The sequence below is a fragment of the Chiloscyllium plagiosum genome, chromosome 7 (assembly GCF_004010195.1).
Source record: "Chiloscyllium plagiosum isolate BGI_BamShark_2017 chromosome 7, ASM401019v2, whole genome shotgun sequence".
NCBI classification, from domain to species: domain Eukaryota; kingdom Metazoa; phylum Chordata; class Chondrichthyes; order Orectolobiformes; family Hemiscylliidae; genus Chiloscyllium; species Chiloscyllium plagiosum.
In genome coordinates this window covers 35140278-35162749 of record NC_057716.1, presented here as the reverse complement: position 1 = coordinate 35162749, position 22472 = coordinate 35140278, and the positions used below count along the sequence as shown (strand labels likewise).

At 43.1% G+C, this 22472-nt stretch overlaps 1 protein-coding gene across 3 annotated transcripts in view; it reads left to right on the top strand.

Moving 5' to 3' along the window:
• lss (lanosterol synthase (2,3-oxidosqualene-lanosterol cyclase)) overlaps positions 1 to 5876 on the top strand; it is a 100941-nt gene extending 95065 nt beyond the window's left edge. For 2 of the 3 annotated variants that reach the window (XM_043693430.1, XM_043693428.1), the window contains one exon: positions 2022 to 2692. The gene's annotated coding sequence lies outside the window, so the exon portion shown is untranslated. Of the gene's footprint in view, positions 1 to 2021; positions 2693 to 5836 lie in introns of those variants that run through there. The other variant, XM_043693429.1, reaches the window with a different exon arrangement.
• The last annotated feature ends 16596 nt before the right edge of the window (positions 5877 to 22472 follow it).

The window sequence follows — 22472 nt, the reverse complement described above, 5'->3', positions numbered from 1 at the left end:
AAACAATAGGTGGAGATAGAGCCCAAAGAGAGAAAAACAGTTGGATAGACAGAGGAATGAATAATGATCTGGCTAGGAGGGTGAATAGCTGTTAATGGGACTGTTAATGGCTAACGATAGGTGGTGTGTAAGGTTTCCCAAGTGCCACTTCATTCATAAGTACAGGTCGGTAAAGACATTTAAAACTGGAGTCCTCAAGCAGTGCATTGTTTCAACTGTGCTATACCTCTGCACAGTTGAGCTACTTCTTACAATGTTGAACCACAGCAGTCACCTCTCGATCCTGTCTGAGCTCCTTCTGCACTCTCTTTTGCAAGAACATGCTTCCTAATTCTGAAATAATTCATGAAATGCAAAGTGATGCATTTTAAAAGATCTAATGCAGGAGGTAAGCATACAGTAGATACTGGACCCTTACTGGCATCAACATACCATGAGATCTTGGTGTACAGGTCCATAGTTCCCTGAAAGTGGCAACACAAGTGGATAAGGCAGTCAAGAAGGCTTGTCACATGTTTGCCATCATCAGTCTGGGTGTAGACTACAAAAATTGGCAAGTCATATTGCAGCTGTATAGAACTTTAGTTAGGCCACATTTGGAATATTGTGTGCAATTCTGGTTGCCACATTAGCAGAATGAAGTGGAGGCACTGGAGAGGGTACAGAAACAGTTTGCTCAGACATTGCCTGGTTTGGAGGGTAGTGCCTATGTGGACATTAGACAAGCTTGATTCATTTTCATTTGAACTTCAAAGGGTGCGGGGCAATCCGATAGAAGTTTACAAAATTATGGATAGAATGGATAGTTGGAGTTTGTTTCCCAGGGTAGAAAAACCAATTACTAGAGGAAATAGGTTTAAGGTAAAAGGGGTAAGAATCTTAGAATCCCTACAGTGTGGAAGCAGGCCATTCAGCCCTCCGAGTCTACAGCAACTCTCCAAAGAGCATCCCATCTTGACCCCTGACCACCTCCCCTCTCCGACCTTGAAATCTGCCATCCTTACTTAATCTGGCATACTTGTGACTGCAGTCTCACAGGAACATGATTGGTTCTCAGCCCATTCAAAACTAGTCAGTTCAGGGCCAATCAGGGATAGGCAACAAATGCCAGCCTTGACAGCAACACCCAAGTCCCATCCAAGAATGCATATCAAAACTTAGTCAGTACATCCCAAGCGTGGTGGAGTCAGCAGCACAGTGGCACGGTTGTGAGCACTGGTGCCTCACAGTGCCAGGGACGCAGGTTCAATTCCAGCTTTGGGTGACTGTGTGGAGTGTGCACATTCTCCCAGTGTCTATGTGGGTTTCTGCTGGGTGCACTGGTTTCCTCCCATAATGCAAAGCTGTGCAGGTTAGGTGGAGTGGCCATGCTAAATTGCCCCACAGAGTCTAGAGGGTGGATTAGCTATGGGAAATGCAGAGATGCCGATTAAGGTGGACTTTGAACAATTTGTTCCATTTACCTAGTGACACGATTGTAAGAATCTTCGTCATCATCAGCAATAACTTCAGTATTGTTAGTCCACAAGTAAATGTCAAAAATATTTGCTTTTCAAAATGGATTTCCAAATGGCTTTTAGACAATGTTCAAATCAAGATCCTTGCACAATCTGCAGCCCATGAACACAATATTTTTATGGAATCCTTACAGTGTGAAACAGGCCCTTCGGCCCAACAAGTCCACACCGACCCTCCGAAGAGTATCCCACCCAGACCTATTCTCCTACCCTAATACTCTACACTTCCCCTGAACACCAAGGGTAATTTGGCATTGGCAAATTCATCAAACCTGCACATTTTTGGACTGTGGAAGGAAACCGCAGCATCCGGAGGAAACCCACGCAGCCACGGGGAGAATGTGCAAACTCCACGCAGACAGGCTGGAATAGAACCCGGGTACCTGGCACTGTGAGGCAGCAGTGCTAACCATTGAACCACCCTTGCGAGTGAAGATGCTCACATATTTCCACCTGAGTGAATGTTTGTTCACCTTCTAACGTCAATCATTTCGAATTTTTCAGATATTGTCCTTGAGAGATTTATTTGCACACACCTCCAAGAGATGAACAGCCCTTCAGAATCACCAGGAGTAATGACCACATCAGTTGCTGCCACATCATGACAAGTTAGCATTTGAACATGTCCCAATCAAGCAAGCCTTTCTCTTTGGACTGACCTTCTCATCTCAAATTCCACACTCTGATCCTCTCCTTGCAATTGCCTTCATTCAGACATTGTCATGGAATGTGCAATGACATCTTTCCAAAACTCCCCTTAGAAGTATTCAAAGTGAATTGACTTTAAATTTTGTGCCATCGTCAAACAGGATGGAAGTCGTTTGGACCAAGCCTCTTGTAGCCACTTTTCAGAGGGACAGTTTATTTCACCAGTGTTGGCTATGCTCCTGTTTACTGGCATTTTGAAGTTCATTGACATCATTGCAAACCACTATACATCCTCTCAATGTTAGGTAACAAAATGATGGAATCTGATGATTTTATCATCAGGTTCAGATGGCAGGCAAAATAAAATCTGTAGTGGACTGTAGATTAGGGGAGATGGATGGCATAGTGGTGTTAATGTTAGACTATTCATTCAGAAATTCAACAAATGACCTGGGTACCTGGGTTTGAATCCTGCCATGGCAAATGATCAAATTTGAATTCAATAATAGCTGGAATTAAGAATCTACTGATGACCATGAAACTATTGCCAACTGTCAGAAAAATCCCTGGTTCACTAATGTCCTTCAGGGAAGGAAATCTGCCAACCCTACCTTGCCTTCTGAAATGACCTAGCAAGCTACTCAGTTCAAAGTCAGCTTAAGGGTGGGCAACAAATGCTGGCCAGCCAGTGATGCCCATGTCCCATAAGTGAATTTTTAAAAATGTTGCTTACTGACAGAGCATGAAACGGTGGAGAAAGTGAGGACTGGAGATCAGAGTCAAGAGTGTGTTGCTGGGAAAGCACAGCAGGTCAGGCATCATCTGAGGAGCAGGAAAATCGACATTTCAGGAATAAGGAATTGGTGCCCTTTCATGAATCTGGTGTATCACCAGGCGTTGGCTTGAATTTAGATTAGATAGATTAATTAGATTACTTACAGTGTGGAAACAGACCCTTCGGCCGAACAAGTCCACACCAACCCGCCGAAGCGCAACCCACCCAGGCCCATTTCCCTCTGTCTAATGCACCTAAAACTACGGGCAATTTAGCGTGGTCAATTCACCTAACCTGCACATTTTTGGACTGTGGGAGGAAACCCACGCAGACACAGGGAGAATGTGCAAACTCCACACAGTCAGTCACCTGAGGCGGGAATTGAACCCAGGTCTCTGCTGCTGCGAGGCAGCAGTGCTAACCACTGTGCCACCCCTATAAATTTTTTAAATTTTGTTTTAGATTACTTACAGTGTGGAAACAGGCCCTTCGTCCCAACAAGTCCACACCGACCCTCCAAATAGCAACCCATCCACCTATGTTTACCCCTTCACCTAACACTATGGGCAATTTAGCATGGCGAATTCACCTAATCCGCACATTTTTTTTGTACTGTGGGAGGAAACCCACGCAGACACGGGAGAATTTGCAAATTCTACACAGACAGTTGCCTGAGGTGGGAATTGAACCCGGGTCTCTGGCATGTGAGGCAGCAGTGCTAACCACTGTGCCAGCATGCCGCAAATTTAGCAACTCCATCTCTCTTTGATTCTCCCAGGGCGTGACAGCTCTGCTCACTAACCCATTCTTCAACTTATATTTCCACTGAAGCCTCTTGTTCAGTTTTTCTGTTCGCCTCTTCAGCATTTTCTAGTATGTTTGCCGCCAGTTTCCAAATGTTTTCTTGCAAATACGGTGACTGTCAGCATTAGGCAGAGCAAGGCTGAAATGAAGAATTTTGTGCTGGCCATTTTACACGCACTTTACGTTCCAAAATGTTGTACCATGAAAGGACTTGACTTGTGATGTACCTGTAACAATTACATCATGGGTAATAGAGGGAATGGGAAAATCACTTGCAAATGCAATCCTGCATCACTCATGTTACATTTGTGCTGCTGGGAACACCTGAACATCAATATTGTTTTGTGACCGACATAATAGCCTCAAAAATCAAGGGTAAGAGAAGCCAATTAGGCCCTCTGTCTAAACTGAGCAATTTTGGAGAGGAGTGACAATAGTATTTGATGGTTTTGCACACTGACATATTGTGGAATATTTCCCAACAATGTATAACAGACTTTCTGCCAGCTGTGATTGTCACTTTGACATCAGATTAATGAGCACATTGAGAGCATCAAAAGGTATGATGTTAATCAAATATCCACTAGGTAACAGCATTAAAAAGGCCACCAATGATAGATATGTCTCTACATTGAATTACCTTGGATTTATGACACAGGATCAGGCCATTCGGCCCATCCAGCCTATTTTGGTGTCTGTACTTCACTCCAGCCTGCTGCCATGTTTCTCATCTAAATTTGCCGGTGCTTTGTTTCCTGGTCTGTCTTTTGTTTGTTTAGCTTCCCCTTAAATGCACTTCTCTGTTTAGTTTAAACGTTCAGTGCGGTAGCGATTTCCAGTTTTCTCCTCTCACTGAATTAAGGAATTGTTGCTGAATTCCTGATTGCATTTTCTGGTGACTGTCTTGTATTGACGGCCTCTAATTTCCTCTCTCTTCCAGGTGAGAGGAAATGCTCACTCTGTGTCCCCTCAATCAAAATCCCCCATCATTTGAAAGACCTCAGTGAGGTCACTCCTCCGCTTTCTCTGCCTGTTATTCCTTTTCTGATGGGAACACCCACACATTATTGGGATCATCTGTATAGGTCTTCTCTGCACTCTATGTAACCCTTGAAAGATGATGAATGTGTTGACTGGAAGTGAAATCTAGCCTCCAGAAAATTCAGTGTTATAGAAACATTTTGAGGCAAATATTGCTCTCAATTAGCCTCTTGATGATAAATTTCCTGTGCATATCACTTTGGTTTATCCCTCAATCGCTCGAGGAAGGAGTTGTTAGTTATTTGCAACTGAGGAAGTCATGGTTCTCTAAATGTTAGATTCTCAGGAGCCACCACTTATAGTTATCCTGTACAGAAAAGACTGCCACTTGAATATATGACCACAATTGTGGTCAGGGTTTGGATTTCCTGACCATTGCCTTTTGTAAGGGTGGTGTTTAAGAGTGTATAAGGATGGTTAAAATAGTGGTGTATACGTGTTTGTGATTGTATGAATGGCTTTCAGAAAATAAATTTGATTAGCACCTTAGCAAATACATCCTGCATTTGGACATCTGTATGACAGACAAAACTCAAAGTTTATTTTCTGTTCGTTTTCCATTTCAAATGGGTTTCGCTGAGAGTAGGGAGATAAATATTCAGCACATGACAGATTCATTGAATTAGATAAGGCTGTTCCCACAATGTCTCCATTTGAGGCTTGAGTCTGGTTATTAAAAGGTTCATACCTGCCTTCAATAGTTTCCTGGGCCCTGAATTTTCTAGCTGCTAACTAGGAAGGCATTGCTGCACTTTGTATAGCAAATTTTCAAGCCTCCATAAATTTCCCAATCAACGTTTGCATGGGCCTGACTTTTCTCATTATAGCTGATTTTCTGAGATTTGCAATTTCCGTAAGGATAGCAAACCGGGCTTCACACAATGTTACAGCGCAAGGGGCCTTTTCTGTCTTTGAGTCCTGTCAAAGATTCAGAAGTTGGCTGTGTTACATGCCAGCAAGGTTTTAGACGAGGCACATTACAACCTTCTGGAGTTAATATTGAGTTCAGAACCTTCAGATAGTGAACCCACTCCCATTTCTTCCCTTTTAGCTTTACTTCGAGTCACAGAGATGTACTGGGAGAAAGTGAGGACTGCAGATGCTGGAGATTAGAGTCGAAAAGTGTGGCGCTGGACAAGAACAGCCAGCATCTGAGGAGCCAGAGAATCAACGTTTTGAGTATAAGCCCTTCATCAGGAATGAAGGGGTGGCCCAAGGGGTCTGAGAGATAAGGGGGGGTGGGGTGGTGGTGCTAGAGGGAAGGTAGCTGGGAATGCGATAGGTAGATGAAGGTAGGGGTGAAGGTGATAGGTCAGAACTGTCTACCTGTCCATCTTCCTTTCCACCGATCCGCTCCACCCTTCTCTCTGACCTATCACCTTCACCCCGAACTTCATCTACCTCCTGCTCCTCGGATGCTGCCTGACCGGCTCTGCTTTTCCAGCACCACACTCATAGAAATGTACAGCATGGAAACAGACCCTTTGGTCCAATTCGTTCATGCCGAACAGATGTCCTAACCTAATTTAGTCCCATTTACCAGCACTTGGCCCAAATCCATCTAAACTCTTCTTATTCATGTGCCCATCCAGATGCCTTTTAAATGTTGTATTCTCTGTCACCATGTCCTCTCTCCCCTCCCCCCAGTCCAGTGGGATTATCTGTCATTTCCAGTCTGGCAGTTAGACACACCATTGTTCTGCCATTCCCACTTTCCGAATGCTTAATCTGAACTATCCATGTCCTTTCACCTCCCCCTGCCGGCACTCCAGACCACAACCAACCCCTCCCCCCCCCCACCCCCCAACTGTGACATAAATGCTGCTCTCTCCACACTTCACATCAGCTCTGCTGAAGTTATTTAAACTCAAACCATTAGCTTGCTCTTTCTCCATTGGATGCTGCCTGGCCAGCTGTGATTTTGAGCATTTTTTGTTTTGTTTTCAGTTAAGCATAACTTAAGTCCAAATCCTTCCCTTGAAGTGAATGAATGATGAGAAATTATGGGACAGACATTTTCTAATTATCTTGTCTTCTTGCTGGGTACTTTTCCTTGTGCCAAATAACATACATATGCTCCTGTTAATGGAAACATTACCTTGGATATACAAAATATTTGCAAATAGGGAGTGAAAGATAGCTGCTGTGCTCACATGATTCTGGATAACTTGTACATACCTGACTTTTGACTGAGTTAACCGACATTGTGACATACTCTTGAGTTGGGCTCTGAAATATAGATCAGATTTGTGCCACCTTCTATGTTAGGAATTGATCATTTTTCAATATCAACATCAAAGGCTGATGAGAGGTTAGATTAGATTCCCTACAGTATGGAAACAGGCCATTTGGCCCAACAAGTCCACACTGACCCTCCAAAGAGTATCCCACCCAGACCCATCCACCTACCCCTTACTAATGCACCTAACACTATGGGCAATTTAGCATGGCCAATTCACCTGACCTGCACATTTTTTGCTTGTGGGAGGAAACCAGGGCACCAAGAGGAAACCCATGCAGACAACGTGCAAACTCCACACAGACAGTCACCCAAGACTGGAATCAAACCTGGGTCCCTGGCGCTGTGAAGCAGCAGTGCTAACCACTGAGCCACAGTGGCTTCACAGAATCCTGCCTTTATCAGTTGAAGCATAGATTATAAGAGCAGGGAGGTTATGTTGCAGCTTTACAAGTCTTTGGTTAGGCCACACTAAATTACTGTGTGCAGTTCTGATCACCACACAATAGGAAGGATTTGATTGCACTGGAGATTCACCAGGATGGAGAATGAAGACAGCTGGATAAGGTTAGGTTGTTTTGTTTAAAGCAGAGAAGGTTGATAAAGGTGTATAAGATTATTAAGGATATGGACAGTGTGAATAGAAAACAGGCGACCTCCATAATTGAGGTGTCAAGAGCGAGGGAACATAATTTTAAAGTGAGAACAGGTTTAGAGGGAATTTGAGGAAAATCTTTCTCACAGAGTGTGGTGGGAGTCTAGAATAGACCGTCTGGGAGGGTAGTTGAGGTAGGAAACCTCACAACATTTGAGCACTTGACATGTCATAACATTCAAGACTGTGGGCATAGTACAGGAAAGTGGGACAAGTGTAATTAGTAGTGTGTTTTTGTCATATAAACTCAATGAGCCGAAGGGCCTCTTCTGTAATGTATGATTGTCAGTGATTCCTTTTGGTGTTAGCCCTTCCAGGTTTCCGGGTATATATAGTCATGCTGATTTCCATGCCATTCCTATTGTATTGCTTAAAACTGTCAAGTCAAATTCATCTCACCCATTAGCCAAGGTCTGCAAAATGTTTGTGCAGTCTTATTTGACTCATTGAATGATGGTGATTATGAGGTAAAGTATGGAGCCACACCTTATTCACTACTGATTGGCTGCTTTATTATTGCCTAGATTCCAAATCAGACAGTCAGTGTATCTTTAACATGATTATGTAACATCATGAGATGTAATGTTCCACTATTAAGATACCAGCCTTTCCTACAAATGTTCTCTGTACAAAGGAGTCAGTGTTCTGCATTCAGTCAGTTAGATATATGCAATGTACAATGATACCAGTAGGCACATAACCCATGCTGTAACAATACATAACTATTGTCAATAATAAACTTGAAAATATCTGTCTCAATAAGAATCTGTTTATTGTGGTATGTGTTACATAAGTTAAGATATGGACCATCATTCAGAACATATCATATGGGCAGTGGTGCTTCACCCAAGAAATCATGTCTTCAGCATTCTATTACAGCAATATTTGAAATTAGGAGCCAATCGTGAAGATGGTTGATGATGATCTAAAAATATAAATTTCAGAAATATATAGTGACAGACCGTAAGATGTCTTAGTTCCAAATAGGGACAGTCAATAGACACCCATGTCCCACCAGTGAATAAGAATAAACATTTTCCAAGAAGCCCTTTTTTCATTTTGGCCCTTTTTTTATATAATTTGCTTTTATTATATGTTTTTATATTACTTGCTTGTTAACCCTCAAAGTTTATTTTCTCACTGATTATTTTCTTGGCTGGTTTTTCAAACATTCCCAATCATCTGATTTATCACCAATCCTTGTATGAATGATATTCATTATATGTTTTTCTTCTTCCAATTCGATGCTACCCTTAACTTTCCTGGTTAGCCGTGTGTATCCCCTTTCTAGAATCATTCTTTCACACTGGGATATATTTGCTCTGTGAGCCATGAACTATTTTCTTAAATGTATGCCATTGTACATCAACCCTCTTTGTTGTTAAAATCCTTTCCCAGTCGTCTCCAGCCAGGTCCACCCTCATTCCTGTGTAATTACCCTTATTTAAACAGCGTAGTCGTTTCCAATCCAAATTCCTTACTCTCAAACTGAATTCCAACTTCTACCATTTTATGGTTATTGTTACCAAGGGGATCTTTTACTCTGAGATAATTTATTCAACCTGCCCTATTACATATGACTAAATCCAAAATAGCCTGATCCCTGGTTGGATTCACAACATACTGTTCTAGAAAATTGTCCTGAATTGGTCCCAATGGCTACCTCTGCCAATCTAACGATTCAATTGACATAAAGATTAAAATCACCCTTGGTTAATGTGCTGTCTTCATTATCTCTGGATTTATTCTCCGAGCCAATATTTGCTTACTGGTAGACTACTCCAACCAGTGTCTTCTTTCTCTTTTTATTTCGTATCTCTACCCTCATGCATTCTACATCTTGTCAAGATCATTTCTTATAGACAATAGATGCAAGAGTAAGTCATTCGACCCTTCAAGCCAGCACCACCATTCATTATGATCATGGCTGATCATCCACAATCAGTATCCTGTTCCTGCCTTATCCCCATAACCCTTGATTCTACTATCCTTAAGAGCTCTATCCAACTCTTTCTTGAAAGTATCCAGAGACTTGGCCTCCACTGCCTTATGGGGCAGAGCATTCCATGTATCCACTACTCTCTGGGTGAAGAAGATTCTCCTCAACTCGGTTCTAAATGGCTTACCCCTTATTTCCCTTATTACTCCTTATATTCTCCTTATTCCATCGTACCAACAGTACTATTCCACCGCCCTTTGCTTCCTGCTGTCTTTTTGAAAAGTCACTTTGCCCTGATTAGTTCGTTTCCAGTTTTGACCTCCATGTCACTGCAATGGCTCTAAGGTTATGCCTATTAACCTGTACTTATGCCATTAATTCATTTATTTAATTCCAAATACCATGCACATTTAAAAACCATTTAATTTTGCCTTTTTACCACATTTTCCTTTTTGACCCTATTTGCTGCTTTTTATTGTGTTTATAGACTTTAACCCTTCGTAACTACTCTGTGGGGATCATTACCTAATAAGGAGTTCTGCAATGCTGCCACATTATTTTGCTTTGTAACTCTATGTATTCTCAATCTAGTACTTCCTCAAACCATCCAGAGATTAGCTTAAGCTCTCCCGGTTACACTTACTGTCATTTAATGGGAGAAATGGAATTGAGAAAACAGAAATAACAAACAAACTGATTTAGCAATTACATAGGGACAAATGAAATAAGAGCTGGAGTAAGCCATTCAGCCTGCTTAGTCCTCAGTAAAAAATTGACTGATCAGTTTGTGTTCTGAATTCCATATTCCCCTCTACTCATGAAAACCCTTGCTTCTACTGCCTAACAGGAATCTATCCACAATTCAAAGACTGTGGGAGAAATGAGTTCCAGTTCATGGTGCATTGGCACCAGTACTGCGAGAGATGGGATTTGTACTGTTGGCACTGTCTACACCTTAATCAAGCTGGGATTGGTGTTCTCATGAGCCACCTAACTGTGGAAAAAGAGAAACTTTAAACAAAACAGGGTGGGGGTTGTTGAGCAACTGAAAGGTTGGGTAAATGTAATAAATCGAAATGAGGTCGAGGCAAGCAAAGTACTAATGTCGAAAATGAAGGTCAGAAGTCTATCCCTACAGTCAAGACTAGATGCTACAAAAATAACAAAGGAAAGGCTAAAGGTTTGCATGCATCCATTCTTTGTAGAATTCATAGCAAGGTAAATGAACTGATAGCATACATTGGAGTGGATAAATATGATCTGATGGCCATTGTGGAGAGGTGGCTGTAGCTTGACCAAGATTGGTTCCTGAATATTCTCAGTGGTATGACGTTCAAGAAGAATAGGTAACTTTGAAAAGGCAAAGGAAATGTCAGAGGTGGAATTGGTAGAGTAATTAGAGATGACCGTAGTTCAAAAAATCAGGTTGTAGAATTGGTTTGAGTGGAAATAAGGAATAATATTGACAAAAATTCACTTGTTGGAGTGATCCTCAGATAAACAATAACCATAATCCAGATGAAGTATAGAAGGAGGAACTTGGATGCTTGTAATAAATTTTTCACATAGAGGGTGGTATGTGTATGGAATGAGCTGCCAGAGGAGGTGCTGGAGGCTGGTATAATTGCAATATTTAAAAGGCATCTGGATGGGTATATGAATAGGACAGTTTTAGAAGGATATGGGCCAGGTGCTTGCAGGTGGGACTAGATTAGGTTGGGACATTTGGTCAGCATGGAGGGGTTGGACCGAAGGGTCTGTTTCCGTGTTGTACATCTCTATGATTCTATAACTGCCTCAAGAATATTTTAATGACTGCACTTCCACCAATGACTCACTTCCACCGCCTTGCGGTTGAGAAACTCTGAGTTTACCACTGAGAGTTAAAGCTGTGAATGCAATCATTGCCAAAATAATAGATCAAGTACTTGAGCATGGTTTTGAGCAAGCAAGAATAGCAGCGTTCCTTCACAAGAAACATTCCTCAGCTCTGTCCTACATGAATGATCAGTAATTTTAAAATAGCGCCAAGGACCTGGATTTGATTCCATCCTTTGGTGATTGTCTGTGAGGTATTTGCACATTGATATTGGTCTAGAGTCACAGGTAGGCTAGATCAAGTAAGGATAGCCAATTTCCTTCTCCAGTTGGAAATGCACCTCCCAATCACACCTCACACCTCATCCCCAATAAGTCCTGTTTCGACACGGCCACAAGTTCTCACTGTGCCATCGGCCAAAGGTGGGAGCAAATGTCCAAACCGGTTTCAAACTCTGGTGTAAATGCTTAGACTATGGAAGTGGTCATTTCAGATGTGAACCAACTAGTAAGTAGTTTGCTGCACATTTTACCCAAACCCTTCCCTCCTCTTCCCCAATTCCATATCCACCCTCCCCACATTGTGTCTTGGCATGTTTGAGACATAGTGTTTCTGTGGAAAGTGCTGAAACGGACAAGCATGACTGGGGCATGTCATCCTGTGCCCATACCCTGACCCCGCCAATGCAAGCGCACACTGGAAATGACCACTTAACATGTGCGGTCACACGGGAAACTACCTTGCTTCTGCAAGATTAGGATATCACACAAAGCAAGACCAAGTGAAGTTTGATAGATACGTGAGGACATGTATGGTGCCCAAGGGTGAGAAGCGATTTGGGGTCTTGTGTGGTGACTGATAATGGTATGGTGACATAATAGATTGAGATTTACAGCTCGTTTATGCTGAACAGAATTACCAAGTGCACAAGCTAGGATTTTACCATGATACCTTCCTATGTTGGTGGTGTGACACCCAATGGGAATACTATACTGAATTCTGGCATGACTGTATATGGTGACAGGGATTTGAGAACAGCAGAGGGACTACACTGATACCAAGGTGAGGGAAACACAGATAATGGAGATGCTGTGACTGTTCTTGTTCTCATGGTAGGCTATTGCAGAAAATACAGAGGCATGAGATTGAGGGTGATTTGGCGGTTTGGTTCAGAAATTGGCTAGCTGAAAGAAGACAGAGGGTGGTGGTTGATGGGAAATATTCATCCTGGAGTTCAGTGGTGTACCGCAAGGATCTGTTTTGGGGCCACTGCTTTTTATCATTTTTATAAATGACCTGGAAGAGGGCCTTTTGGGATGGGTTAGTAAATTTGCGGATGTCACTAAGGTCGGTGGAGTTGTGGATCATGCCAAAGGATTTTGCAGGTTAGAGAGGGACATACATAAACTGCAGAGCTGGGCTGAGAGGTGGCAAATGGAGTTTAATGTGGAAAGGTGTGAGGTGATTCACTTTGGAAGGAACAAAGGAATAAAGAGTACTGGGCTAACGGTAAGATTCTTTGTAATGTAAATGAGCAGACAGATCTTTGTGTTCAAGTACATCGATCCCTGAAAGTTGCCACCCAGGTTGATAGGATTGTTAAGAAGGAATACGGTGTGTTAACTTTTATGGGTAGAGGGATTGCGTTTCAGAGCCACGAGGTCATGCTGCAGCTGTACAAAACTCTGGTGTGGCCACATTTGGAGTATTGTGTACAGTTTTGGTCACAGCATTTTCGGAAGGATGTGGAAGCTTTGGAAAGGGTTCAGAGGAGATTTACTAGGATGTTACCGGTATGGAGGGAAAGAATTTCGAGAAAAGGCTGTGGGACTTGAAGCTGTTTTCATTAGAGAGAAGGAGGTTGAGAGGTGACTTGAGACATATATGATAATCAGAGGGTTAGATAGGGTGGACAGTGAGAGCCTTTTTCCTCAGATGGTGATGGCTAGCACGAGTGGACATAGCTTTAAATTGAGGGGTGACAGAAATAGGACAGATGTCAGAGATAGTTTCTTTACTCAGAGAGTAGTAGGGACGTGGAACGCACTGCCTGCAACAGTAGTAGGCTCAACAACTTTAAGGGCATTTAAATAGTTATTGTATAAACATATGTATGAAAATGGAGTTTGTAGGTTAGATGAGCTTCAGATTGGTCTCACAGATCGGCACAACATCAAGGGCCCAAGGGCCTGCACTGCGCTGAAATGTTCTATGGAGCTCAGTCCCATGGGTTACACGGGCTGCAATATGTGGGAAGCTTTAGAAATTTAGACATTGATAAACAACTCCCAAATGCTTATACTGAGTCATAAACAGTCACATTCCATGCTCCACATAAGGTGATAGTGGTGTCATTATGTCCCATGGCAACTCCCTTATTTGGTCAACATAACCAGGAAACTGCAAGTCACAGCTTACAGGACAGGTCACAATATGTCCTGGCTGCAGTTTAACCCAGGTCAGAGTTTAAACTAGCTTGACCAAAGTTTCTAGCATGCGTGATTGTAGCTGTTAACCAGTCTTGTAGCCATTTGTTTTGCTGGCCACCTGACCACAAATGTAAGGACTCACTGCAATAAAGCAGATGAGTTGAGGGTGCTGGTTAACATAGAGATAAGTATCTTTGATATCACAGAGACATAGTTGTGGGAGGGGCTGGACAGGCAGCTCGATATTCCAGGATACAGAATCATCTGGTGAGGCAAGGAGCATTGTAAAAGCATAGCTGGTGTCACAATAATGGTCAAAGAACCAATTACTGCAATAAGGAAGGATGAGATCCAAGGTGGTGTCCAAATTGAGGTCATGTGTGTAGAATTTGAAACAAAAGGGGGCGATCACATTGTTGGAGGTATACTTTGGACCTCCACACCATCAGCGTGAAGGGCAGGTATATGAGCATATATCAGAGAAATGTAAAAATAATAGGGTAATAATAGTGGGGATTTCAACTTTACCAATAATAACTGGGATAAACAAAGTGTAAAAAACAAAGTGAGGGTGTGCACCTCTTAAAATGTGTTCAGGAAAGCTTTGTAAAGTCAGCACCGACAAGATAGGGGATAGTGCTGGACCTAATTTTGGTGAACAAAACCAGGCAAGTGGTAGAAGTGGGAGAGCATTTTAGTGATAGTGACCATAATTCATAAGATTTAACGTAATTACAAAAAAGGACTAAGTTGGAACAGAAGTAAAGGTTCTGAATTGGGTGGGTGCGATTTTAATATGATAAGACAGAAACTGGTCAAAATGGACTGGAAATAGATACTCACCGAAAAATCCACATCAGAGCAGTGGAAGACATTCAAAAGGATCAGTTGAGGGTGAGGGTGCTGGTTAACATAGAGATAGGGTATCTTTGATATCACAGAGACACAGTTGTGGGAGAGGCTGGACAGGCAGCTCGTTGCCATAAATGTGAAGGGTGAAACCAGCAAATGCAGAGATCGCTAGATCAGGAGAGGCACAGGATTGGATAAGAAACAGAAAGGAAGCTCATGGTAGGTAGTGAAGGCTCAAAGCAGCAGAAGCCCTCAAGGAGTGACCACTTTGTGACCATCCCTCCTTATCTCTGCCCTGTGGTGGTAGACGTGGGGGTGAGTGGAAATCAGTTGGAAGGCATTTCAGGAGAAAGTGAGGACTGCAGATGCTGGAGATCAGAGTCGAGGGTGTGATGCTGGAAAAGCACAGCAGGTCAGGTAGCATCCAAGAAGCAGGAGAATCGACGTTTCGGGCATAAGCCCGTCATCAGCTCAGTCCTGATGCTGCCTGATCTGTTGTGCTTTTCTCGACTCTGGAAGGCATTTCACAAGAGGAAAGTACACAGTTACTGGCAGTACCATTAGCATTGATGTGCAGAGAGATCTTGGAGTCCAAGTCCATTGCTACTTGAAAGTGACAACACAAGGTAAACAAGGTATATGACATACTTGCCTTCATCAATTGAGGCATCGAGTATAAAAGTTAGCATGTCATATTGTAGCTTTATAAGATTTCGATCAGGCCACATTTGGAGTACCATGCACAATTCTGGTCACCACATTATGGGACAGATGTGGAAGCTTTGGAAAGCATGCTAAAGAGATTCATCAGGATGTTGCCTGGATTGAGTGTATTTAGCTATAAGGAAAGGTTGGACAACTTGGATTGTTTTCACAAGAGCATCGCAGGTATAAGGGGCAACCTGATTAGATTTCTTACAGTGTGGAAACAGGCCCTTTGGCCCAACAAGTCCACACCGACCCTCTGAAGAGCAATCCACCCAGACCCATTCTCCTACATTTACCCCTTCACCTACAGGCAATTTACCATGGCCAATTCACCTTACCTGCACATTTCTTGGACTCAGGAGAACCTGGAGAAAACCCACGCAGACACAGGGAGAATGTGCAAACTCCACACAGACAGTTGCCTGAGGTGGGAATTGAACCCTGGTCTCCGGCACTGTGAGGCAGCAGTGCTAACCACTGTACCACTATGCCGCCCTAAAGAAATAACACATTCCTTCCACATACTGAGCCCAGTCTTTGACAGCAGGATCAAACAGATCCAGCTTCCGACATAGCAGTATGACACCAGACACGCTTATCCTAACTCAAAGACAACTGTTGCAAGGAAATCTCTTCAGCTGCATATTTTTCTCTCATCACCAATGAAATAACTCCATAAAGGTCCGTATCCTATCACCGTCACCCTTTTATCATAGAATCCCTACAGTGTGGAAACAGGCCCTTCGGCCTAACTAGGCCACACCGACCCTCCAAAGAGTAACCCACCCAGATGCATTCTTCTACCCTATTATCCTATACATACCCCTGACTAATGCACCTAACCTACACATCCCTGAACACTATGGGCAATTTAGCATGGCCAATTCACCTAACATGCACGTCTTTGGATTGTGCAGTATACAAGTATATAAAATTATGAGAGGTATGGGGATGGTCAGAGTTTCCTTCTCAGGGTAGAAATGCTAAATACTTGGGGGCATAAGTTAAGGTGAGAGGAGAAACCTTAATGGAGATGTGTGAGGAAAGAGGGTAGTAGTTACTAGGATGATCACTGGTATGGAGGGAAGGTCTTACAAGGAAAGTCTGAGGGATTTGAGGCTTTTATTAGAGAGAAAAAGGTTGAGAATGACTTAATTGAGGCATTTATGATAATCAGAGGGTTAGATAGGATGGACAGTGACAGCCTTTGTTCTTTGATGGTGATGGCTAGCATGAGGGGACTTAGCTTTAATTTGGGTGATAGATATAGGACAGATATCAGAGGTAGTTTCTTTACTTAGAGAGTAGTAGGGGCGTGGAACGCACTACTTGCAATAGTAGTAGACTCGCCAACTTTAAGGGCATTTAAATGGTCATTGGATAGGCATATGGACGAGAATGGAATAGTGTAGGTTAGATGGGCTTCAGATTGGTTTCACAGGTCGACACAACATTGAGGGCCGAAGGGCCTGTACTGCACTGCAATGTTCTATGCCAGGAATGTGCTGCCAAGGAGGTGACAGAAGCAGATATGAGGGCAATATTTAAGAGGCATTTAGACAGAGATATGAACAAGCAGACAATAGTGGGATAGGGACCATGTAGAAGCAGATGGGATTAGTTTGGATGAGCATCATTGTGAGCACAGACCTGGTGGGCTGAAGGGCCTACTCCTGTGCTGTATTCTTCTATGTTCTACGATCTGTCTTCCATGTTCCAACGAGCTCCTCCGCCATACATGGCAGGGACAACTGTCTTTAGAACAGAGGACAGTACAACACACTACAGGCCCTTCGGTTTCACAATGTTGTGCTGAGCATTTATCTTAATCTAAGATCAACCTAACCTACACACCCCTCAATTTATTGCCATCTGTGTGCTTGTCCAGCAGTCACCTAAATGTCCCTAATGTCTCTGACTCTACTACCACTGCTGACAGTACATTCCATGCACCCACCACACTCTGCATAAAGAACCTACCTCTGACATCTCCCCTACACCTTCCTCCAATCATCTTCAATTTATGACCCCTCATGAGAGCCATTTCTGCCCTGGGAAAACGTCTCTGGCTATTTACTCTATCTATGCCTCTCATTACCTTGTACCTCTCTATCAAGTCACCTCTCTTCCTCCTTCTCTCCAGTGTGAAAAGCCCTAGCTCACTCAACCTCTCTTCATAAGACATGCCCTCCAATCCAGGCAGCACCTGGTAAATCTCCTCTGCACCTTCTCTAAAGCATCTACATCCTTCCTATAATGAGGTGACCAGAACTGGACACTAGTCTAACCAGGGTTTTAAAGAACTGCAGAAAAACTTTGCGGCTCTTAAACTCAATCCCCCTGTTAATGAAAGCCAAGACACCATACATCTTGTTAACAACCTTATCAACTTGAGTGGCAACTTAGCAGGATCTATGGACGTGGACCCCAAGATCCCACTGTTCCTCCACATTGCCAAGAATCCTGCCTTTAACCCTGTATTCAGCATTCAAATTTGACCTTCCAAAATGAATCACTTCGCATTTATCCAGATTGAACTCTATCTGCCACGTCTCAGCCCAGCTCTGTATCCTGTCAATGCCTTGTTGTAGCCTGCAACAGTCCTCAACACTATCTACAACACCACTGACCTTAGTGTCATTAGCAAACTTACCAACCCACCCTTCTACTTCTTCATCCAAGTCATTTATAAAACCTGAAAACAGCAGAGGACCAAGAACAGATCCCTGTGGGACACGACTGGTCACTGACTTCCAGGCGGAATACTTTCCATCCACTACCACTTGCTGTCTTCTTTCATCCAGTCAATTCTGTATCCAGACAGCCAAAGTTCCCTGTATCCCATACCTCCTAACTTTCTGAATGAGCGTACCATGGGGAACCTTATCAAATGCCTTACTGAAATCCATATACACCACATCCACTGCTCAATCTTCATCAACTTGTCTTGTCAGATGCCCAAAGAACTCAATAAGGCTTGTGAGGCATGACCTGCTGCTCACAAAGCCATGCTGACTATCTTTAATCAAACTATATTTTTCCAAATAGTCATAAATCCTATCTCTCAGACTTCTTTCCAGTACCTTGCTTATCACAGATGTAAGACTGACTGGTCTGAATTTCCCAGGGATTTCCCTATTCCCTTTCTTGAACAGAGGAACAGCATTCGCCTCCCTCCAATCATCTAGTACTACTCCCATGGAGAGTGAGGATGCATAGATCATCGCCAGAGGTGCAGCAATCTCATTCTTCGCTTCCCATAGTTACCTTGGATATATCTGGTCCGGTCCTGGGAACTTATCTGTCTTAATGCTTCCCAGAATTTCCAGCACATTCACTTGCTTAGTTCAAGCCTATTAACCTGGTCCACTGTGTTCTCACTATCAACAAGGTCCCTCTCTCCAGTGAATACTGAAGCAAAAAACTCTACTGAAGCAAAAAGGGCCTCCCCTACCTCTTCAGACTCCAGGTACACGTTCTCTCCCCTATCCCTGATCGGCCCTACCCTCTCTCTGATCATCTTCTTATTCCTCACATATGTGTGGAACACCTTTGGGTTTTCCCTAATCCTTCCTGCCAAGGCTTTTTCATGCCCCCTCCTAGCTCTCCTCAGTCCATTTTTGAGTTCTTTCTAAGCTACCCCATAATCCTCTAAAGCTGTGCCAGATCCTTGCTTCCTCAACCTTAAGTAATCTTCCTTGTTCCTTTTGATAAGGAGCTCCTCTGCTCTTGTCTTCCAAGGCTCCTTCACCTTACCATTCCTTGCCTGTCTCAGTGGGACAAAATTATCTAACACTTGCAACAAGTGCTCCTTAAACAGCCTCCACATTTCTGTTGTGCATTTTCTGTAGAACAATTGCTCCCAATTTATACTCCACAGCAGTATACTTCCCCTCCCCCAGTTAACTACCTTCCCATACTGTCTGTTCCTATCCCTCTTGATGGCTTTGGTAAAGATAAGGCAGTTGTGGTCACTGTCATCGAAATGCTCTCCCACCGAGAGATCTGATACCTAACCTGGCTTGTTGCCTAGCACCAAATCCAATATGGCCTTCCTATTGGAAATTCTGGCTTCTATCAATACTTTGCAGGTTTGACCAGAAGGAAAGGGGAATAAAGTAAAGATGAAGACACCTAACAACACAGCACAAGTAACATCAATTCTACTCAAACCTGAACTGCCGTGAATTAGTCCATATTCTGTCATGCAATGGCCAAACACACACAATCAAGGGGATAAGAAGGGTGCAAGGGGACATAAATAAGTTAAATGAGTGAGCAAATATGTGGAAAATAGAGTACAATAATGGCAATTGTCCATTTTGACAGAGAGAATGAGAAATAAGAATATTATCTAAATATTGAGAGATTTCTGAGATCTGGATGTCCCTGCACATGAGTGACGAAAGGTTAGAATGCAGGCACAGCAGGTCATCAGGAAGGCTAAATGAACATTGTTTTACTGTCAGTGGAGTTGTATGCAGGAATACAGTTATACAGGACATTGGTAGGGGAGACTGCTCTGGAGTACTGTATATCGTTTTGGTCTCCTGACTTAAATAATAATGTAAATGCATTGGAGACAATTGAGAGACGGTTACGAGACTCATACTTGGAATGGGTGGGTTGTCCAAGACAGGGAAAGGAGGCAGAGAAAGGAAGGGAGCAGAGAGAGAAAGAGACATAGAGAGAGAGAAAGACCGGAGGGGAGAGAGAGAAGAAGACAAACAGATAGAGAAAGACAGAGGGGAACAGAAGAAAGAGTCACACATGGAGGAGAGAGAGAGAAAAGAGCCAGGAGATAGGGAAGAGGGAAAGAGAAAGCGAGTGAGTGACAGAGAGAAAGTGGCATAGAGGACAAGAGAGCAATAGGGAGACAAAGGAAAGAGATAGAGAGAGGCAAGTGAGAGAGAAACAGAAGAGGGAGAAAAAGATGGGAGAGAGAAGCAGGAGGAGCGGAATCATGGAATCACACCATACAGAAAAGGCCCTGTGACCCATTAAGTATGCATTGCCAAAAATATTCTCCTATCTACACCCGTCCCACTTTTCCACACTAGGCCAATTGTTTTGAATCTTATGACACTTTGAGTGTTTTTTTAAAAGTTGTGTGGTTTGCCATATCAATTATCATTCCAGGCAATGAATTCCAGGCCTCCATCACCCTATGGATGGTGATGTTTTTCCTCAAATCCCTTGTAAACTTCACTTTAAAATAATGCCACTTTGTTCTAGACTCTTCAATTAAGAGGAACAACTGGTTTCTATTCACCCTGTCCATGCCCTTTATAATCTTGCATACATCAAAGAGATCCCCCCTCAACCTTCTCTGCTCTAAAGGAAACAACCAAAGCTGATCAAGTTTCTCTTCATAGCTGGAATGCTCCATCCCAGGCAACATTCTGGTGACTCTCCTGTGCACCTCCTCCAGTGCAATCGAATCCTTCCTATTGTGTGGTGACCAGAACTGCACACAGTGCTCCAGCTGTGGCCACATCAAAGTCTGTGTAGCTCCAACATAACCTCTCAGCTCTTGTCATCTATGCCATTACTGATAAAGGCTAGTGTCCTATATGCTTTCTTGATTACCCGTCCTTCGGGATTCTGCAGACAAACACCCTAGTGTCCTACCATTCATTGAGCACTCCTTTGTTCTGTTACTTCTTCCAAGTGCATAACCTCACCTTTATCAGGGCTACATTCCATCTAGCATTGATCTGCCAATCTGATCAATCCATTTATATCTTCCTGTAACCTGAACATCTTCCTCGTCATTGTCAACCACCTGGCCAATCTGTGTCATTCACAAACTTACTTATCATTTCCTCACATTGTCATCCCCCACGTTTATGAATATCACAAACAATAAGGGATCCAGCACTGATCCCTGTTGAACACCACTGAACACACCCTCTGTCTCCTCTCGCTATACCAATTTTGGAATCAAGTTGCCCTGGATCCCATAAGCTTTGTCATTCTTTGTCCATTTCCCATATGAGACCTTGTTAAAAACTTTTCTGAAATCCATCAATTGCCCTATCCTCACCCAAAGTAGGCGGCACAGTGGCACAGTGATTAGCACTGCTGCCTCACAGTGCCAGAGACCCAGGTTCAATTCCCGCCTCAGGCAACTATCAGTGTGGAGTTTGCACATTCTCCCCATGTCTGGTTTCCTCCCACAGTCCAAAAGTATGCAGGTTAGGTGAATTGGCCATGCTAAATTGCCCGTAGTGTTAGGTGAAGGGGTAAATGTAGGGGAATGGATCTGGGTGGGTTGCTCTTCGGACGGTTGGTGTGGACTTGTGTGGGCCAGAAGCTAGAAAATGGGATTAATGTAGTCAGACCTTTGTCGACTGATATGGACAAATTGGGCCGAATGACCTCTCCTGTGCTATAAATGTCCATCAGTCTAAAATCAACAGCATCCAAACATCGGTCAAGAAAAAGAAGGAAGCATATGTCAGATAGAGACAGCAGGGATCGAGTGAACCCCCCTCCAAAAGAAAGTACAAAGGTAAAAGGAGTATACTTAAGAAAGGAATCAGGAGGGTAAAAAGGGGACATGAGATAACTTTGGCAAATAAGGTTAAGGAGAATCCAAAAGAATTCTACAAATACTTTAAAGACAAAAGGCTAGGCAAAGAATAGAGCCCCTTAAAGATCAGCAAGGCCACCTATGTGTGGAACAGCAGGAGACGGGGGAGATATTAAATGAGTATCTTGAATCAGTGCTTACTATGGAATCAGTGCTTACTATGGAAATGAATATGTAAGCTAGAGAACTTGGGGAAATAAACAGCAACATCTTGAAAAATGTCCATAATACAGAGGAAGAAGTGCGGGACGTCTTAAAATGCATAAAGGTAAATAAATTCCTGGGATTTGATCAGGTATACCCTAGAACTCTGTGGGAAGCTAGGGAAGTGATTGCTGGAGATCTTGCTGAGATATTTGTATCATCAATAGTCACAGGTGAGGTGCCAGAAGACTGGAGGTTGGCCAATATGATGCCACTATTTAAGAAAAGTGATAAGGAAAAGCCAGGG